General features: G+C 42.1%; 1 protein-coding gene across 1 annotated transcript in view; it reads right to left on the bottom strand.

The window, feature by feature from the left end:
• The window catches only part of LOC140211221 (PC3-like endoprotease variant B), a 1,844,543-nt gene that overhangs the window by 539,873 nt on the left and 1,281,682 nt on the right, over nucleotides 1-22,988 (bottom strand). The window lies entirely within an intron of this gene.

Genomic DNA, 22,988 nt, shown 5'->3' with positions numbered 1-22,988 from the left:
GGAGGGTTTTGCCTGTGATGGACTGGGCTGTCTCCACTACTTTCTGCTAGCTTTTTCGTTCCTGGGCTTTGGTGTCTCCATAGTAGGCCAAGAAACAACCAATCTGGATACACTGAGCATCTTCAGAGGCTGAGACCCTTTGTCAGATTTGAGAAGGGCGTCAGCCCAAAATGTTGGCAGTCTATTCCGCTCCAGAGATTAGATTAGATTAGATTCAACTTCATTGTCATTGTGCTGAGTACAGATATAAAGCCGATGAAATGCAGGTAGCATCTGACCAGAAATGCAAAGAATAGTGTTATTTACAAAACAACTGTGAATAAAAAGTAAGTGCTACAGCACACAAATATAAAAGTACTGAGACAGTACAATATGGATGCAATATTGCTTAGCGCTGTGATGAGAGGTTCAGCAGGGTCACAGCGTCAGGGAAGAAGTTCTTCCTGTGCCTGCTGATGTGGGAGCAGAGGCTCCTAAAGCACTTACCGGATGGGAGGAGAGTAAAAAGTCCATGGTTAGGGTGAGATGCATCCCGGATAATGCTTTTCGCCCTGCCCAGGCAGCATTTATGGTAGATGTTCTCAATGGTGGGCAATGGTTAGATGCTATATGACCTGCTGAGTTCCTCCAGAATTTTATGTGTGTTGCTCTGGCCAGTAGACCAGAGGGTACATACTGTATGTCAAGCCTGGTCACAGTCTGTCGAAAGGTATTGAGGGAGGGCAATTGTCACAGTTTTTAAGATACAACTGGACAGGAATTTGAATTGCCAAGTAGTAGGTGAATGACCAAGTACTGAAAAATGGGATGAGATGACCCATATAAACATGATGGAGTAAAGACCCTGTTTTAGGGTTCTATTACCTTATGAGTCTAATGTGACTGTAGAATGGAATGCATTACCCACAAAATGCAAGAGAAACTCAGCGGGCCAGGTGGCATCTATAGCAGAAAACAGTCAACTTTTCTGACTCATCACCAAGATCCGATTCCTGATGAAGGGTCTTCACTTGAAATATCAACTGTTCATTTCCGTCCATAGGCATTGCTTGACCTGTTGAATTCTGCTGGCCTATAGACCAGAAGGGATGACAAAATGAATACACTTGAAGGGGATTGGAATATAAAAGTAAGGATATAATGCTGAAGCATTATAATCCATTAGTCAGATCGCACTTGGAGTATTGTGAGAACTTTTAGGCGCCTTATCTAAGAAAGTATGTGCTGGCATCAGAGAGTGTCGAGATTCTAGAGGAAGTTCACAAAAATTAAGGGTTAATGTAAAAGGGTTAATGTATGAGGAGCATGTGATGGCACCGTACCTTTGTTCGCTGGCATTTAGAAGAATGAGGGGGATCTCACTAAAACCTTTCGAATGTTGGAAGGCCTGCATAGAGTGGATGCGTAAAGGATGTTTGTATAGTGGGCGAGTCTAGGACCAGAGACCACAGCCTCAGAACAGAGGGACGTCCATTTAGAACAGAGATAAGGAGGAATTTCTTTAGCCAGAGACCATAAGACCATGAGATATCAGAGCAGATTTGGGCATTAGGCCCATCAAGTCTGCTCCACTATTTCTTCGTGGCTGATCCAATTTTCCTCTCCGCCCCAATCTCCTGCCTCCTCTCTGTACCCTTCATGTCCTGAGCAGAGGGCAGTGAATCTATGGAATTGTTTGCAACATACGGCCGTGGAGGCCAACTCATTGGGTATATTTAAAGTGGAGGCTGATAGGTTCTTTATTCGTAAGGGTATTAAAGGTTACAGGGAGAAGGTCGGAGAATGGGGTTGAGAGGGATAATAAATCAGCCATGATGGAATGGACTGACTGACCAAATTCTGCTCCTATGGATTATGGTCTTGTGTTCACTCAACCAGTGATGACTGGGAAGAATGGATGTTGATTACCCACCTCTCCAGCAATTCTTGGTGATACTGGTGCAGAATTTTGAACAAGGACTGAAAGTAAAGAAGTGTGCTCTTGGGCCAAACAAGTGATTCAGGGATCCTCCAGAAACTGGAGAACTTTTGTCCTGAGGCCACTGAAATACTTTGTCCAGTGAAATTCCTGAGGATTTTAGAATTGATTATAAAGTTCTCTTACTTGTTTTTAAAGCTCTCATTGGTCCGGGACCAGAATACGTCACAGAATCACTTTTGTCTTATAATCCTGCTCGAGTTCTATGGTCTTCTCCAGCCAGTCTCTTAAATTTAAACAATCTCCCTCAAAAGATAATTGACAGGTCAGCTTTTTGAATTATGCTCCTGAACTGTGGAATTCAATACCTAACACTATAGAGGATACAAACTCAGTTGACACATTTGATAACCAGCTCAAAACCTATTTATTTAATTTTGCTTCTAACTGACATCTTTTTTGTCTTTTATTTTCATGTTTGCAATTTATCCCATTGTACAGCACTTTGAACTACAATGTGTGTGTGAAAAGTGCTTCATAAATTAGTTGTTATTATTATTATTTTTATTTTTTCTCAGCTCAAGCTGGTAAAACCTGAGGTAAGGGCATAGCCAAGCATGCTCATTTGTCGGAACTTTCAGACTAGTCGGAACTACATCGATATGTTGGGACCGGGATAGATCCTCAGAGATCTTGACACCCAGGAGCTTGAAACTGCTCACTCTCTCCACTCCTGATCCCTTTATGAGGATTGGTATGTGTTCCTTTGTCTTACCTTTCCTAAAGTCCACAACCAGCTCTTTCATCTTACTGACGTTGAGTGACAGGTTGTTGCTGCGACATCACTCCATTAGTTGGCATATCTCCTGTATGCCCTCTCGTCACCACCTGAGACTCTACAACAATGGTTGTATCATGAGCAAATTTATAGATGGTATTTGAGCTATGCCTATCCACACAGTCATGTGTATATAGAGAGTAGAGCAATGGGCTAAGCACACATCCCTGATATGCACCAGTGTTTGATTGTCAGCGAGGTGGAAATATTATCACAATCCGCACAGATTGTGGTCTTCCGGTTAGGAAGTTGAGGATCCAATTGCAGAGAGAGGTACAGAGACCCAGGTTCTGCAACTTCTCAATCAGGATTGTGGGAATCCTAATTATTATTTTTTTTTTCTCCATTGCTGGTGTTGCTTTAAAAATGAAGTAGTTCTGTTGTTTTTATTGCTGCAGTGATTACCCACTGAAGTTCCAGAGATTTTTGTTGACTGTCAACAAAATGAATCTCAAGATTGTATACGGATACATACTTCGACAATAAATTTACCTTGAACTTTGAACCCTCAAGTTCCAGAGGAACATGCATGGAGAGATCTCAACACGGTTTCACTTTGCTCATTATATTACTGTTCAGTAGAGTTCAAAGACAGTATTTACAATTACAAATGTGGCTTGATGGATTGTGAAAGGTATCCTGACACTTACATCAAATACATTTTATGAACTGTGAAGCAACCAGACGAGTACCAGATTTACCTGCACAAAATGACAATGGAGAGTTCTCTTAAAAAACTGCTTGACAAGATGGAAAATTGCCCTAGAATGACCTTGATTCTGGCAAAGGAGAGGTTTGCTGACAACTACACAAAATTTAGTTTCAATTACACCCCCTCAACAAATAAAGCAGCACATGCTTGCATGAGGTAAAGCCGGGACGGTACTCAGACACGGGCAAGTAAGTGACAGGTAGAAGATGTGAGGCACATAAAAGCATAAGGCAATGACCACCTCCAAGGAGAGGACCATGGGTATCTTTTCCCACCACCTCCAAAGAGAGGACCTCTGCTGAGGGGACCATCAGTCCCTCCTCCAACCATGAAAGATATTCATCTAGGGCCACTGCAGACGTAGGGGACTTAGCATTGACGGTGATCTTCCTATCTGTCCAACAATCTCTTTGAAGCCCTGTCATCATGCAGGAGTTACTACGGCAAGAGGGCAAGGACTGATAGTATGGGGAAACAGCTTCTTCTCCTAGGCCATAAGACTACTGAACTGCTTGCCACCATCCAGGTCACTTCGTATATGAAGCACCTATAGCTTTATACTGTTAGTTTTCGACTTGTGTCATAGATGCAGTGAATTATTTGTTAATTTCTTTGTGGTAACATTACTCTTTGTGTTATAAGACCATAAGATATAGGAGCAGAATTAGGCCTTTTAGCTCATCATGTCTGCTCTGCAATTTCATCAATGCTGATCCATTTTTCTCTCAGCCCCAATCTCCTGCCTTCGCCATCTAACCCAGTCATGCCCTAACCAATCAAGAATCTATCAGCCTTTGCCTTATGTAAGCATAAAGACAACCTCCATAGCTGCTTGTGGCAAAGAATTCCACAGATTCACCACCATCTGGCTTAAGACATTTCTCCTCATTTCCATTCTAAAAGAACGCCCCTCTCTTCTGAGTCTGTGTCCTCTGATCTTAAACATTTCCACATCCACTTTGGCAAGGCCTTTCAACCATTCAATAGGTTTCAATGAAGTTACCCCTAATTCTTCTGAATTCCAGTGAATACAGGCCAAGCCTTCAGAAGCTCCTCAGATGACAAGCCAGTCAATCTGGATCATTTTTGTGAACTTCCTTTGAAGCATCTCCAGTTTCAGTAAAATAAGGGGCCTAAAACGGCTCACATTACTCCAAATGAGGCCACACCAGTGCTTTATAAAGTTTTAACACTCCATCTTTGCTTTTATATTCTAGTCCTCTTCAAGATGATTGCCAGCATTACCTTTGCCTTCCTCACCAAAGTCTCAACCTGCAATTTAACCTCAGGAAATCCTGCACAGAGACTCCAAAGTACCTTTGCATCTCATTTTTTTTTGTCTTTTTCTCACGCATTCAGAAAATAGTCAACCCATTCATTTTCTCTACCAAAGTGCACGACCATACATGTCCTGACATTGTATTCCATCTGCCATTGCTTTGCCCATTTTCCTAATCTGACTAAGTTCATCTGTAGCTTCTCTACTTCCTCAAAACTACCTGCACCTCAACTATCTTCATATCATAGTCATACTTTATTGATCCCGGGGGAAATTGGTTTAAATATCATCTGCAAAATTTTGTAACAAAGCCAACAACTCCATCATCCAAATCATTGACATATAATGTAAAAAAATTAATCCCAAAAAAGAGCGCAGTAGAAACACCACTAATCACACAGACAGTCAGAAAAAGCTCCCTTTACTTCCACTCTTTGCCTCCTGCCAATCAGCCACTGCTTTATCCATGCTAGAATCTTTCTTATAAACCCATGGGCTCCAAGATTGTTATGTAGCCTCATTGTCAACGGCTGAAAATCCATGTATACAACATCAACCAATTCTTCATTGTCTATCCTGCTTGTTATTTTTAGAAATAATTCCAACAGATTTATCAGGCAAGATTTACCCTTGAGGAAACCATGTTGACCACAGTCTATTTTATCATGTTCCTCCAAATTTACAAGGATGTTGCCTGGATTTGGGGAGCATGTCTTCTGAGAATAGGTTGAGTGAACTCAGCCTTTTCTCCTTGGATCGACGGAGGAGGAGAGGTGACCTGATAGAGGTGTACAAGATAATGAGAAGCATTGATCATGTAGATAGTCAGAGGCTTTTCCCCAGTGCTGAAATGGCTAGCACGAGAGGGCATAGTTTTAAGGTGCTTGGAAGTAGGTACAGGGGAGATGTCAGGGGTACGTTTTTTACACAGACAGTTGTGAGTGCGTGGAATGGGCTGTCAGCGGTGGTGGAGGCGGAAACAATAGGGTCTTTTAAGAGACTCCTGGATAGCTACATGGAGTTCAGAAGAATAGAGGACTGTGGGTAAAGCTGAGGTGGTTCTAAGGTCGGGACATGTTCGGCACAGCTTTGTGGGCCGAAGGGCCTGTATTGCGCTGTAGGTTTTCTAAGTTTCTATGTTTCTAAATCTTCTGAGACCTCATCCTTAATAATCAACTTCAACATCTTGTCTAACTCTGATTAACTGGGCTCCATTATTTTGTGTGTGTTGCTGGGATTTCCAGCATCTGCAGACTTTCTCTTGTTTGTGATTATCCTATAGTTTCCTTTCTTCTGCCCTTTTCCCTTTTTGAAGTGTGGAGTGACATTTGCAACTTCTATTCTTCCGAACTATTCCAGAATCTGGTGATCTGAAAAAACTTTTGGTATCCTCTTTAATTTATTGGCTAGCTTACTTTGGTATTCCACTTTTGCTTTTTTAATGACTTTTTTAGCTGCCTTCTGTTCCCAATCCTCTAAATTCCCACTAATCTTTGCTCTATTATGTGCCCACTCTTTGGCATTCATGTTAGCTTTGACTTCTATTGTATCTTTCCTTTAGAATACCTTTTCCTCTTTGGGATGTAGATATCCATTGCCTTCTGAATTGCTTCCAGAAATTCAAACCATTGCTGCTCTGCTGTCATCCCTGCCAGTGTTCTAGAAACATAGAAAACCTACAGCACAATACAGGCCATTTGGCCCACAAAGCTGTGCCGAACATGTACTTACTTTAGAAATTACCTAAGGTTACCCATAGCCCTCTATTTTTCTGAGCTCCATGTACCTCTCCAGGAGCCTCTTAAAAGACCATAACGTGTCTGCCTCCACCACAGTTGCCGGCAGCCCATTCCACATACTCACCACCCTCTGCGTAAAAAACATACCCCTGACGTCCCCTCTGTACCTACTTCCAAGCACCTTAAAACTCCCCTCTCGTGTTAGCCAATTCACCCTGGTTAAAAGCTATCTACACGATCAATGCCTCTCATCATCTTATACACCTCTGTCAGGTCACCTCTCATCCTCCATCGCTCCAAGGAGAAAGGCCAAGTTCACTCAACCTATTCTCATAAGGCATGCTCCCCAATTCAGGCAACATCCTTGTAAATCTCCTCTGCACCTTTTCTATACTTTCAACATCCTTCCTGTAGTGAGGCAACCAGAACTGAGCACAGTACTCCAAGTGGGGTCTGACTAGGGTCCTATATAGCTGCAACATTACCTCGCGGCTTTTAAACTCAATCCCACGGTTGATGAAGGCCAATGCACTATATACCTTCTTAACCACAGAGTCAACCTGCGCAGCAGCTTTGAGTGTCCTGTGGACTCAGACCCTAAGATCCCTCTGATCCTCCACACTGCCAAGAGTCTTACCATTAATACTATATTCTGCCATCATATTTGACCTACCAAAATGGACCACCTCACACTTATCTGTGTTGAACTCCATCTGCCACTTCTCAGCCCAGTTTTGCATCCTATCTATGTCCTGCTGTATCCTCTGACAGCCTCCCACACTAACCACAACACCCCCAATCTTTGTGTCATCAGCAAATTTACAAACCCATCTCTTCACTTCCTCATCCAGGTAACTTATAAAAATCACAAAGAGAAGGGGTCCCAGAACAGATGCCTGAGGCACACAACTGGTTCACCGACCTCCATGCAGAATATGACCTATCTACAACCACTCTTTGCCTTCTGTGGGCAAGCCAGTTCTGGATCCACAAAGCAATGTCTCCTTGTATCCCATGCCTCCTTACTTTATCAAAAAGTCTTGCATGGGGTACCTGATCAGATACTTTGTTGAAATCGACATACACTACATCTACTGCTTGACCTTTATCAACGTGTTTAGTCACATCCTCAAAAAATTCAATCAGGCTAGTAAGGCATGACATGCCTTTGACTATTCCTAGTCATATTACGCCTCTCCAAATATTCATAATCCTGCCTCTCAGGATCTTCTCCATCAACTTACCAACCACTGAAGTAAGACTCACTAGTCTATAATTTCCTGGGCTATCTTTACTCTTCTGGAACCTCTCCCGTCCCCATTGATGATGCAAAGATCATTGCCAGAGGCTCAGTAATCTCCTCCCTCGCCTCCCACAGTAGCCTGGGGTATATCTCGTCTGGTCCCATTGACTTATCCAACTAGATGCTTTCCAAAAGCTCCAGCTCTTCCTTTTCCTTAACCCTTACATACTGTTCGGGTCAAGTTTGACCCATTTTGACATTTAACAGCAGTAAAAACATCCTAAATGCCATTTTTTTTAGCTGAAATTTGATGACTTTTCCTAAAGTGACCCAAAATTCACAAAACTGAAAATATTTAAAAGTTTTATATTTTTGTACAGGTGCTACAAATTTTTGTACATTGAGGCTGTGACCTGTATCTATTGAAATGAATTTTAGATCACTGAAACATTAATTATGGATTAATCACCCATATATTAATGTCAGATAGGCTATTTATACATTCTAAATAGATCTGTGGTTCAAAATTTGGTACAGACACTTGTTATGAGGGGATTCTTGGGCCGGGTCAAAATTGACCCGGACCATACTGTGAAGGTATAGAATATGAACAGGTTGCCTGGGTTAATGTCTGTATTCTCAAGCTTTTCAGTCCGCTGTAAGTCATTCCTACAATTGCCAAGATCCTTTTCCATAGTGAATACTGAAGCAAAGTATTCATTAAGTACCTCTGCTGTATTCTCCAGTTCCATACACACTTTTCCACTGTCACACTTGATTGGTCCTATTCTCTTACGTCTTATCCTCTTGCTCTTCACATAATTGTAGAATGCCTTGGGTTTTTTCTTAATCCTGCTCACCAAGGCCAACTCATGGCCCCTTCAGACTCTCCTAATTTCATTCTTAATCTCCTTCCTGCTAACCTTATAGTTTTCTCGATCTTTATTATTACCTAGTTTTTTGAACCTTCATAAGCTTTTCTTTTCTTCTTGACTAGATTTTCAACAGCCTTTGTACACCACAGTTCCTGTACCCTACCACCTTTCCCTGTCTCACTGAAATATACCTGTGCAGAACACCATGCATATATCCGCTGATAATGAACCTTAACCTTTCAAAATTGACTAATTCGTCAGGTAGCGATCCTGAGATCACAACCCTGGAGGTCCTGCACTTTAACTAAGTATAGTTAAGGTGCAGGACCTCCCTGAACTCCCTATGATTAAACTTGTCACTTGTCCTACCCATGTCATTGGTACCTACGTGGACCATGACTTCTGGTTGTTCACTCTCCCACTTGAGAATGTTGAGGATTCGATCCTAGATATCCTGGACTCTGGCACCCGGGAGGCAACATACCATCCAGGAATCTTGTTCTTGCCACAGAACCTCCTATTTGTTCCCCTAACTAAAGAATCCCTCTATCACTATATTGTGCCTCTTCCCATCTGCATCACAGAGGCAGACCCTGCCAGAGACCTGACCTCCGTGACTTTCCTCTGTTAGATCATCTGCCCCGACTGTATCCAAAGTGATATGCCCATAGTTGAGGGGAATGGCCACAGGGGTACTCTGCATTGGCTCCACCCCTTTACCCTTTCTGACTGTCACCCAGTTTCCTGTATCCTGCACCTTAGGTGTAACCAGTTCTCTCTGTGTCATCACAAACAAGAGAAAATCTGCAGATGCTGGAAATCTGAGGAACACAAGAAATGCTGACGGAATTCAGCGGGCCAGGCAGCACCTATGGATAAGTACAGTGGGGCCAAAACCCTTTGACAGGACACTCCATATGCCCTATCAATCACCCCTTCAGCCTCCTGAATGATCTGGAGTTCATCCAGTTCCAGCTCCAACTCCTTAATACAGTTTGTTAGAAGCTGCAGCTGGATGCACTTCTCACAGTTGTAGTTGTCAGGGGTACTGGAGGTCTCCCTGCCTTCCCACATCCCACAAGAGGAACATGAACAGTTCTGCCTGTCATCTTTACCTAGCTGAGCAGTTATAAAGAAGAGAAGAAAAAAACTTCAGCTTTGCTTTCTCTGAGTGAAACCTCCTTTTGCTGAAGCCCCAAAGAGCTAAAGCCTGAAGATCGCCATTCTGACTATACCCACTCCAATGAGGGCTGCAGCAATGATGACCCGTTGCGACTGATATGTTATGTATGAGTTATATGTGCTTGGTCCAGAAGAAGTTGTTTCATTTGGCGGTATACATGTGTATGGTTGAATGACAATAAATTGTACTTGGTCCGGGGGAACATTGTTTCATTTAGCTGCATACATGTGTATGGTTGAATGACAATAAATGTCCATTTAGAATGGAGATGAGGATGAATTTCTTTAGCCAGATGGGGTTGAATCTGTGAAATTCATTGCCGCAGACAGCTGTGGTGGCAAAGTCTATGGATATATTTAAGGTGGAAGTTGATAGGTTCTTGATTAATTAGGGCGTCAAGGATTATGTGGAGGAGGCAGGAGAATGGGTTGAGAGGGATAATAAATCAGCCATGATGGAATGGCGGAACAGACTTGATGGTCTAAATGATCTAATTCTGATTCTATGTCTTATGGTATTCTAGTCTAAGTGTAGAGCGAGATGCCTCAAAGTCTGTCACCCAGTAGCATTCACATCTGTTATAACAAAGTGTCTCAAGTGCTTGCTCAGGAATCGAGTTAACTTCCTGAGCAAGGAGCTGTGTCTATTGCATTTTAAGCATTCTGAATGGTTCTATCACAGTCTGGTATGGAGACCACAATGCACAGGTTCACAAGAGACTACAGAGGTTTGTAGACTCAGCTTCCTCATGGACACAACAAACCCTGCTGTCGAGGACATCTTCAAGATCATATGACATAGGTGCAGAGTTTTGGCCATTCAGCCCATTGAATCTGCTGTGACATTCGATCATGGCTGATTTATCCACTATTAAAGACCCTCACCATCTGGGACATGTGCTCATCGTGTTATTACCATTGGGAAGGAGGGACAGGAGCCCGAAGACTCGCACACAATGATTCAGAAATGACATCTTCCCCTTCTCCATCAGATTTCTGAACGGTCCATGGATATTACCTCATTATTTTTTGTAATTTTTAGTGATTTTATGTCTTTGCACTGTAGTGATAACTCATCATAAGACAGTGGTGTCACTGCCAACGAACATGACATCGACTGTTTACTCCTCTGCGTGAACTGCTGAGTTCCTCCAGCATTTGGTGTGTGTTAATTAAGGTTTCCAACCATCTGCAGAATCTCTTGTGTTTGGAAATACTTTGCCTGTTCTCCTTTGCCACTGGAGTTTGCTATGCAAAGGCATTATGTGAGGACCTCTGGCAGAATATCTGCAGTGGTTCAGGGCAATATCACTGTGTGAAGACTTTCATCAGAAGGTCTGTCATGATTCAGGGCAATATCACTGCGGGAGGATCTTCGTCAGAAGATCTCCCATGGTTTGAGGCAATATCACTGTGGGAGGACCTCCATCAAAAGCTCTGCGTGGTTAAGGGTAATAACAATGTGGGAGGTCCCTCGTCAGAAGGTCTGTGTGGTCCAAGGCAATATCGCTGTAGGAGGATTTTTGTCAGAAGGTCAAGCAAGTATCTCACTGCTATCTCTCAAGAGCCATTATGGATGGGAAAACAGTGACTTGATACATAAATACTGATCTGGCTATGTTGTGTAAAAAAAAGTGCAATAAAATGGCACCATTTTTGCTTTTCATCCTATTGCTCGTTGGTTGTGTGCCGTGCCATAGGACGTGGGTGATCATGATCTTTCCATAATTGTTCTTGGCAAATATTTCTACAGAAGTGGTTTGCCATTGCCTTCTTCTGGGCAGTGTCTTTCAAGATGGGTGACCCCAGCCATTATCAATCATTTTCAGAGATCGTCTTCAGAGAAACTTGAGGGGTATTATCAATGCTTTACAGAGTCTGTCTGGTGCCAGTGGTCGCATAACCAGGCCTTGTGATACGCACCAGCTGCTCATATGACCATCCACCACCTGCTGCCATGTCTGCATGTGACCGTGAAGAGGGGCTTAGCAGGTGCTACACCTTGCACAACTGTTACCTGCAGGCTAGCAGAGGAAAGGAGCACCTTACACCTCTTTTGGTAGAGACATATCTCTCCCCTGCCACCCAGTCATATATTCCTATTAATTAATCAATAACTTTATTTTGCAGTGATCGTTTTTCATGAATCACAGAAACAAATAGCCGTCAGTCCATAGTCGTTAATGAGGTAGTTTTTCATTTTCCTCTGTGGTCTGACAGCTGCAATATCAATTCCTGTAGCGTTTCTCCCACTCACCCATTGTAAGCTCAGCAGAAGAGACATCTAAGCATTGTTTTTCCTTCATGATGAGATGCAGAGGATGAGTAAGGACACACATAATTATCAGTGTCACCCAGTTTGGAGGGACATTTTAAATAGATTCAGAATCACACGGGGTTACAGCACATGACGAGACCACCAAGTCTGACGTGCCTCTAGCTGGCACTTGCAGGCTACCCCCAGCATGTCCTCAGGTTGTGATGGTTGTTAATGAAAGTGACTCACTTCACTGTATGTTTCAATGTATGTGTGATAAATAAACTTAATCTGAATCTTGAATCCAATGTCCTCTCCCCATAACCCTCTATTTTACTCTTCCTCTATTCTGACTGGGTCTACCCCCCACACCCACTTGTACCACAGCCACTCCCACACCTCCTGAAAGTATACTTCAGGGCGGTGGTGGAAGCAGGCACATTAGGGACATTTAACAAACTCTTAGATGGGCACATGGATGATAGAAAAACGGAGGGTTATGTAGGGAGGATAGTTAGATTGATCTTCAAGTAGGTTAAAAGGTTGGCACAACATCATAGGACAGAATTAGGCCATTCGGCCTATTGAGTTGCCCTGTCATTCGATCATGGCTTGTGTGTTCTGGTGCCAACAGAGCATGCCCACCAGGTTCAGGAGAACAACATAAACATCAACAATTACCAAACAGAATAAGACAACAACAGTAAAACAAGCCCCTTTCACCCTGACACCCACCCACTCACACAACCAGGCAGGTCACTTGATAGCTACCACTTGAGGCCTATCTGAGCTATTGTTTGCTTTGTGGCTGGAGTCTTGGGTAAGAGGAGAAAGCTCAGCTCGCCCTCCCTATCGAGATTAGGTTAGTGTGACAAACTGGCATCACGAGTCAGTGTGGAGGCTCTTATCCAGTTCAATTTGACTCTTCTGTGTAATACTGTGGACCCCATTGCTTAATAGCAATGTAGGAATATACTTTTCCCCAGCAGCTGTGGCAGGTTAACTTCACAGTAGTATAGTGGTTAGCACATCAGTTTGCAGCGCTTGCGATCAGTGATCAGGGTTCAATTCCCACTGCTGCCTGTAAAGAGTTTGTATGTTTTCCCCATGATTGTGCTCCCACAGTTAGGGCTGTGAGTTGTGGGCATGCTATGTTGGTACCAGATACTGTACGTGCTGACCCCAGCACATCCACAGCGATCTGAACATTGTGGAAACGTTATGTTGGTGCTGGAAGTGTGGCTACTCTTGTATTTGCCCCCAGAACAATCCTCAGTGATTTGATTTGACACAAACACCACGATAATGTAGTGGTTAGCATGATGCTATTACAGTTTGGGGCACTGGAGTTTGTATTGCAATTCCCCCTCCATCTGTAAGGAGGTATTTGCAGCAGTTTCCTCCCATGGACCATAGACCTATGGGTTAATAAGTCAGTGTAAACTATCCTGTGATTAGGCTACGGTGAGTAGGTGGGGTGCTGGGCAGTGCTGCTCTTTCGGCCATGAGGTCGTGTACAGTATATCAAAATAAATAATTGTGCTGGTCAGTAACACCCACATTCAGTGAACGTTTTAAGAACATCTGCAGCTTTGCTATTTTTGCTGGGTCCTGGACTGAATGGGGACAAGAGGCCAGTTAGATGTTGCGGAGCCTATAGTTGCATAGCCCCAGACTCTCTAAAGCCATTTTCCATTATCTGTACCAAACAATCTCTTACAGCCTGAAGGTCAATAGTCAATGCTTTGACTTCATATATTCCACAAAATTTCCCCAAATTTAACATTGTCCTGCTAATAATGCCTGCATGAAATTTGTGTGGGTTATCTATGAGTTGTTTGCTAAATAACTACCAACCACAGCTCTTGTATTAAGCCATAGTTTATGAGTGTATGAATGACTCAGTATGTAAGTATATTGCAATCTGTATAGTATCTCGATCTGTGATTGCTACTGAATTAGAGTGGGTGCGGAACATATCAGTATAACTGACACTTGTCTGCTTAATATATGTATAAGAGGCATATGCTCTTGACACAAATGAATGTTGTAGGTGTGAGTCAGAATGGTGTTCTTCTTACAAACATTTAACCATTGTACTCTAATGCATCTAGTGTATTTGAGGTGCTTATTGCACCAGGTGGGAAAAAAATCCACCCACGAAGCACTAAATGCAAGCTCCTAGCAATTTAAAATGAACACCACATTTTACCAAGGGTCATCTTTATAAAGAGGTGAACTTTGTCTGTTGTTCTCTGCCAAAAAAAGGTACATTTTTCTTGGTCTTTCAATATTCTTTATTTTGCTGAATTAATATGGAAGACCGGAATGTAAAAGCTGAGATGTAATGCAAAGGCTTAATAAGGCATTGGTCAGACTGCATTTGGAGTATTGTGAGCAGCTTTGGGTCACTTCTCGAAGAAGGGATATGCTGGCAATGGAGAGGATTCAGATGAAGTTCACAAGAATGATACCAGTACTACGAGGATTAATGCACGAAGAGTGTTTGATGGCTCTGGACCTGTATTTGCTGGAGGTTAGAAGAATGAGGAGGGAACTCATTGAAACCTATCAAATACTGAAAGCTTAGAAAGAGTGGATGTGATGAGGATGTTTCCATTAGTGGGTGAGTCTAGGGCCATAGGGCACAGCCTCAGAATGCAAGGATGTTCTTTAGAACAGAGAGCAGGAGGAATTCGTTTAGCCAGACAGTGCCAAATCTGTGGAGTTCATTGTCACAGACAGCTTTGCATTTCAAGCTGATGGGTACTCTTAAAATGGAGATTGATAGGTTCTTGATTAGTCAGGGCATCAGAAGTTATGGGGAGAAGGCAGGCGAACCGGGTTGAGAGGAAGAATAAATCAGCCATGATGGAATGCTGAAGCAGACTCGATGGTCTGAATGGCCTAATTCTGGTCCAGTGTCTTATGGTCTTCGGGTCCTGTTCAAAATGATTAAGGAGCATCCAGTCTGCTTTGGAAAATTGATCTCCAAAGTTGCTCTTCAAGTTGTCAGATGCATTGAAAAGTCCCTGTGAGTTTTTTAAACAATTCTGTGGTTAACTGGACATTTATTAAAACATTTGTACCTCATTTGTCTGAAGATGGTTTGAATAAAATCCTGTTATGTCTTATAACCTAACTAAATATCAGATCAATCAGGGCTCCTCAGAAGTTTACAGAGATTCAGCAAGTCATCTAAAAGTTTGAAAAGCTTCTATAGATGTGTGTTGGAGAGCCTGGTGTGGAAACATCAATGCCCTTGAATGGAAAATCCTACAAAAAGTAGTGAACATGGCCCAATCCATCACAAGTAAATCCTCCCAACCATTAAGCATTTTTTTTGCATCTGTCTTCACTGTGGAGGACACAAGCAGTGTGCCAGAGGCCCATGAGTGTCAGGGAGCAGGAGTGAGCGCCACTGCTATTACAAAAGAAAAGAATGCTAGGCAAACTCAGAGGTCTTAAAGTGGATGAGTCACCTGGACCAGAGGGACCAGATCCCAGAATCCTAAGAGAAGTTGTTGAAGAGATAACGGATGCATTGGTCATGATCTTTCAAGAATCACTTGATTCTGGCATGGTCCAGAGGACTGGACAATCGCAAATGTCACTCCACTCCTTAAGAAGGGAGGAAGGCAAAAGAAAGGAAATTATCGGCCAGTTAGCCTAACCTCAGTGGTTGGGAAAGTGTTGGAGTCTATTATTAAGGATGAGGTTTCGGAGTACTTGAAGACTAATGATAAATAAGTCCAACTCAGCCTGGTTTCTGTGAAGGGAAATCTTGCCTGACAAATCTGTTAGAATTTTTTGATGAAGTAACAAGTAGGGTGGACAAAGGGGAGGCAGTGGATATTATTTATTCAGATTTTTAGAAGGCATTTTATAATGTGCCACACATGAAACTGCTTAACAAGATAAAATCCTATGTTGTTACAGGAAATACACTGGCATGGATAGCGGATTGGCTGACAGGCAGGAGGCAGCGAGGGGGAATAAAAGGGGCCTTTTCTGGTTGGCTGCCACTAACTAGTGGTGTTCCTCAGGGGTCAGTTTTGGGACCACTACTTCTCACAGAGTTTGTCAATGACTTGGATAATGGAATGAATAGCTTTGTGGCAAAGTTTTCAGATCATTAATAGATATGTGGAAGAGTAGGTAGTGGTGAGGAAGCAATATGATTGCAGCAGGACTTGGAAAAATGGGCAAAACGTGGCAGGTGGAATACAGTGTTGGGAAAAGTGTGGACTGTTATCTAAATGGGGAGAAGGTTCAAACATCAGAGGAGCAGAGGGACTTGGGAGTCCTTGTGCAAGGCTTGCAGAATGTTAATTTACAGGTTGAGTCTGTGGTAAAGACTCCAAATGCAATGTTGCCATTTATTTCAAGGGGAACAGAATATAAAAACAAGGAGATAGTGCTGAGTCTTTATCAGACACTAGTCAGGCTGCACTTGGACTATTGTCAACAGTTTTGGGCCCCATATCTCAGAAAGGATGTGTTGTTATTGGAGAAAGGTATGGAGGAGGTTCACGAGGATGATTCCAGGAATGAAAGGGTTAACATATGAGGAGCGATGACAGCTTTGGGGTTGTACTCATTGGAATTTAGAAGAATGTGGGGGGATCGCATTGAAACCTACTGAATGTGGAAAGAACTAGATAGGGTGGATGTGGAGAGGATGTTACCTATTGTGGGGGTATCCAAAACTAGAGGACACAGCCTCAAAAGTAAGGGGCAACCTTTTAGAATGGAGGTAAGGAGGAATTCTTTTTATCCAGAGAGGAGTGAATCTGTGGAATGCCCTGCCACAGACTGTAATGGAGGCCAAGTCCATGGATATATTTAATGTGGAAGCTGATTCTTTCCTGATTGGTCAGGGCATCAAAAGATATGACAAGAAGTCAGGTGTATGGGGTTGAGTTGGATCTGTGATTAGCCATGATGAAATGGCAGAGCAGACTCGATGGGCTGAATGGCCTAATTCTGCTCCTATATGTTATGGTCCTAACAACATGGAACACTGTTGCAGAAAGCAACATTCATTATCAGGGAAACCCACCATCCGGGCTGTAGTCTCCACTTGCTGCTGCTATGAGGAAGAAGGTACCGGAGCCTCAGGAATCACACCACCAGGTCCAGGAGCAGTCATTACTCCTCAACCAGAAGGCTCTTGAACCAAAGGCTTCACTCAACTTCACTGAATTGTTTCCACAACCTATAGATTTACTTTCATGAACTCTTCATCTCAAGTTCTTGATATTTATTGCTTATTTATTTATTATTCTTATTGTTTTTCATTATTTTAGTATTTGCACATTTTGTAGTCTTTTGCGCACTGTCCGCCCTGTTGCCTGCGTTCTTTCATTGAATCTATTATGGTTCTTGGAATTATTGAGTACGCCTGCAAGAAAATGAATCTCAGGGTAGTATGTTGTAACATATATGTGCTTTGAAAATAAATTTACGTTAAACTTTAAACTTTACATCCTATTTTGGCATTGGAAGCATGGTGACACTTCAAAGTTAATCTAATCTGAAGAAAGTGCTTTCCCAACTCTCCCCCAGGCTTCCAGCAAGGTACAGGTATTGATTTTAACTGATGTTTCAATGACAAACTCCACCATTTTTATTAGGGATAATGCCTGGCTATGTCTAGTCCAGTGGTATCGATACTGCTATCATTCATCTCTCCTGATTGCTCTAAGAACTGGAATTCAGTTGTGAGCAAGTTGGCACAATAGAAACCTAATTGGATGAGGACTATCGACTCAGGAGGGATGGGCAACAGGGAGAGGTGGGCTATGTATAATCACCAGACTAGACATACCCAGGTATTATCCCTGATGAAGATAGCAGAGTTTGCAATCGAACCATTGGCTAAACTAACTACCTATACCTGGCTGGAAGCCTGAGAAGAGTTTACTCTAATCATAATGAAGATTTAAACTTAAAACAACTTAACATCAGGACATCTAATTACAAAGAACAGTTGCAAGAAACCCCAAAAAATTCTTCTTATTTATTTTCTCATTTATATTTTCCTTTCTTCAAATCCATAACAAGCTTTGCTTGTTTTCCTTCCTCTCTCTCCCTTTACACTTCATCTGAACTTGATAAAAAACCTGCTTAATTCTACCTTTTCACACTTTCAGAGGAAGGGGCAGCATTAATTCTAATTTTCTCTTCACCATTATAAAGAAGTTCCAACAAATGGAACATTTTGTTTTCTAAAGTTCATGCAGTGGGCAGGCTCAGCTTCCATGGACACTTCGGCTGGCATTGCCAGTCGATTTGCCTTGTCCACTGGGGAGGAACAACCAGTTCCTTTCTCCGTTGGGAGAACCAGCAGTGGAAAGGGTGAGCACCTTCAAGTTCCTGTGCATCAACATCTATCCTAGGCGATTATGATGAAGACACACCAGTGGCTAAACTTCATTAAGAGTTTGAGGACATTGGAGGCCTGTGCTGGAGTTGGAAGGTATCCGTGTGCATTTGGATAGGAGGAAGAAAAGGTTGTTGCTATTTCATTCCTTATTGTGCTTGGTGTTGCTCCTTTCTGCGTTGTGCAGCCGAGCATTATGGGCACACTTTGATCAGGCGGGAATGTATGGCAACTTTTAGGGGTTAACTCCAGAGCATCCTTACGTTGCATTGATCGCTAACGCAAATGATGCATTTCACTGTATGTCACAATGTTCATATGATAAACCTGAATTCTGGTCAGATGAAACTTGGGGTATTATGTTCCAATCTGTTTGCCTCACTATAGAAAGGATATGAAAGCTTTAGAGAGGGTGCAGAGGAGATTTACCAGGATGCTGCCTGGATTACAGGTGAGGATAGGTTGAATGATCTAGGGCTTTTCTCTTTGATACAAAGGAGGATGAGAGGTGATTTAATAGAGGTTTACAACATGATAAGAATATAGATGGAGTGGATAGCCAGAGTTTTTTTCCCTAGGTTGGAACTGACTAATGTTGGGGACATACTTTTAAGGTGATTGGAGAAAAGCATGGGGAATGTCAGAGTGATGTTTTTTTACACAAGAAAGTGGTGGTAGAGGTAGATAAATTAGGAACATTTAAGAGGCTCACAAATAATCTGTACATGGATGACAGAAAAATAAAGGGCCATGTGGCAGGGAAGGTTAGACTGTTGTTGGAGTAGGTTAAAAGATCGGCACATCCAAAAGGCCTGTACTGTTCAATGCTCTATGTTTTATAAGACCTCACTAGATGTGAACATGCTTTGGAGCTACACGTTAGTTATGTTCAGTAAAAACCTCTAATTTTGAGGAGCTTACGGCTGAAGCAGACGGAGTGCACACTGAGAACATCTTTGGACAGCAGCCCACGGATGTCCATGGAAGGTGGAACCGCAATAAATCGTAAACACACAGACCAATTAGAAATAGAGTTCACATGTACCTGAAAGTCATGAATTTGCAGGGAATGCATAATGATCAGAATTATTGGGGGATAAAATAAAGTTCAGAATTTACAAGGATGTTGTCAGGACTTGAGGACCTGAGTTTTAAGGAAAGGTTGAATGGGTTAGAACTTTATTCCCTAGAACATAGAATATAGAGGGAAGATTTGTTAGAGGTATACAAAATTATGAGGGGTACAGATAGGGTAAATGCAAGCAGGCATTTTCTACTGAGGTTGGGTGAGACTACAACTAGAGGTCATGGGTTAAGGGTAAAAGGTGAAATCTTTAAAGGGAACATTTATGAAAGGGATAGATAAGATAGAGGCAGGGAAGTTGTTTCCACTGGTAGGTGAGACTAGACCTAGGGGACACAGCCTTGAGATTTGGGTGAGTAGATTTAGGACAGAGATGAGGAGGAAATGCTTTTCCCAGAGATTGGTGGATCTGTGGAATTCTCTGCCCAGTGAAGCAGTGGAGGCTACCTCGGTAAATATATTTAAGACAAGGTTGGATAGATTTTTGCATAGTAGGGGAATTAAAGGTTTTGGCAAAAAGCAGGTCAATGGAGATGAGTCCAAGGCCAGATCAGCCATGATCTTATTGAATGGCGGAGCAAGCTCGACAGGCCAGATGACCTACACCTAATCCTATTTCTTATATTCTTATGTAACATGAGGAGGAGCTCCTTCATTCAGATTGTGGTGAGAGTGCGGAATGAGCTGTCAGCATAAGCGGTGGATGTGTGTCGATTTCAATGTATAAGAGAAATCTGGATCAGTACATGGATGGGAGAGGTATGGAGGACTATGGCCCAGCTGCAGGTCAATGGGAGTAGGCCAGAATAATAGTTTGTCGTGGACTAGATGGGCTGAAGAGCCTTTTTCTGTGCTTTAGTGTTCTATGACTATAACTCTATAATCCTTCCCTATTCTTCTTACTTTCCTCAATAAGGGAATATGCAAATAAGCAGAAATGAATACTAATCCAGTGTTGATGTGGGCTTAACAGACACGAAATGAAAGTAAAATTTTGAAGGTCAAAATGACATCACAGAGAGACTAGCTTTATCTGAACTTCAGCCAAATGTTAAACAAACATTTTAATAAATGTCCCGTTAGTCACAGAATTTGTTTAAAAACTCACAGGGACTTTTCAATGCATCTGAAAATTTGAAGGGCAACTTTGGAGATCAATTTCCCAAGTCAGACTGGGTGCTCCATAATCATTTTGAACAGGACCCGAGGACATAGGAGCAAAATGGGGGCATTTGGTCCACTGAATCTGTTCCACAATTCCATCGTGTCTGATTTATTTCCCCACTCAACCCCATTCCCCTGCCTTCTCCCGTAACCTTTGACATCCTTATGAGTTAAGGTTATATCACCCTTTGATATAAATATACCCAGTAACTTGGCTTCCACAGTCGTCTATAGCAATGAATTCCACAGGTTTGCTATTCTCTGACTAAAAAATATTCCCACTCATTTCTGTTCTAAAGGGATGTCCTTCTGGTCCTAGACTCCCCCACAACTGGAAACATCTTCTCCACCTCCACTCGATCTAGGCCTTTCAATACTCAATAGGCTTCAACGAGATCCTGCTCCCCACTATTCTTCTAAACTCCAGTGAGTACAGACCATCAAACACTCCTCATATGTTAATCCTTTCATTCACAGGATTCTACCATCTGATTCATATTTTGCTTTCTCTGACAGCACATTTGGTAACTTGAAGGGATTCCCCGTTGTAGTTCATGTTCAAACGCAATCATATTCACACTGTGGAACTTTCCCTATTGTTCTGCATGGGGCTTAGGCTCTTCCCTTCTCTGGAACTTTCTTTCCTACCATCGGTATCCAGCTCAGCCCCATCTGAAATATGTCTAATAGTGTCTCAGATGTAAAATAAGTTTATTCTGATGCAATGGATCCACTCTCTTCTCTTCAAAAATGCAGCTTTTCTTCAACCCCCATAATCTTCCCACACCCATGTCATAATTTTCTTGTTAAAATACATAAGGTATATTTAATCTGTTCCATTGCTCAAGGGACAGGGCGTGAAGTGCCTGCATGAACAGTTAGAGGCTGTGATACACATTAAATCGGAATGTTATTTTTACAAAGGCAATACCAAACCAAATTATATTTTCTACAGATTATCTCTGGGATGATCCAGAAAATAATATTAGTTGTGTCCAAAATTGACTTCGACTTGTCCTAAGTGCAGATTAATAAACCAATAAATAAACAAAATAGATAAATAAAACTCACAAATTTCTACAGATGTACCTTGGCAAACATTCTAATGAATTGCTTCACCGTCTGGTATGGAGGGGGCACTACACAGGGTTGGAAAAAGCTGCAGAAAGTTATTACCTCAGTCGTTTAGGTACCTCACTTATCTCTGTTGCTTAGTGGATTAGTGTTCAGAATAAAGGAATGACAATTTAGAACAGAGTTGAGGAGGAATTTCTTCAGCCAGAGGGCAGTAAATCTGTGGAATAAATCACCACTGCCTGTCATGGAGACCAAATCATTGGGTATATTTAAAGTGGAGGCTGATAGGTTCCTGGTTAGTCCGGATGTCAGAGGTTACGGGGAGAAGGCAGGAGAATGGGGTTAAGAGGGATAATAAATCAGCCATGATAGATGGCAGAGTAGACGATGGGCCGAGTGAACTAATTCTGCTCCTATGTTTTAAGGTCCATTCTGCACTCTGACTCAATTACTGTATGTATGAACGTGGGGGGAAATCATCTGGTAGTATGTGCTTGTAACAATTAAATTGGGAATAAAATTTGGGAGTAAAAGTTGGAGATATGAATTATAAAGATTAATTCATCCAACAGGTCTGTCCATAACATCACCTACTCGGCATGTAAATGTTATTAAACGTCAGGACATAGAATGACCAACCATTAAAATAAAAGACCCGGCCGTATACTCAATAAACAAATAAAGAAACATATCATTGTTACATGAACCCATCAGGAAGTTGAATGATTCAAAGGTCAAGATTTTAAAAATATTAAAGATGATAATTAGTTCTCAAGGGACCTTGAATCCATTTGGCCCCCACCAGTAGCATGGTGGCTTCCTTTGCTAAGTAGCCAGGCTTGTCTCTGTTTATTGTTGGACTGGGAGCAACGGAAGAGTTAAAGCTCCATCACTGTGCACATAATGTAAACTCACAATCTACATTATTTTGCACGTCAAGCTTGCAATTTCACTGACAAATGATTCACTTCCCTTTCCCTCTGCACTCCATTGTCCCCTCCCCCAAATCACTCTGCTGTAATTTCTCCACATCTTTCCCCCCCCTCAACACACACACACACACACACTTGCACATACATATACATTATACACATTTCATATATACAGTATAGATGTAAATATATATCTATATCTATTTATCTCCAGTATATATGTATACCCATCAATTTATATAATATGGATTTGTGCATGCATGTGTATATTTATTTTATATATACTGTATATAAAAAATTCAC

Source organism: Mobula birostris, chromosome 2, assembly GCF_030028105.1.
Source record: "Mobula birostris isolate sMobBir1 chromosome 2, sMobBir1.hap1, whole genome shotgun sequence".
Lineage (NCBI taxonomy): Eukaryota > Metazoa > Chordata > Chondrichthyes > Myliobatiformes > Myliobatidae > Mobula > Mobula birostris.
Note: the sequence above shows the minus strand (reverse complement) of the source record. Positions and strands in the feature narration are given on the sequence as shown.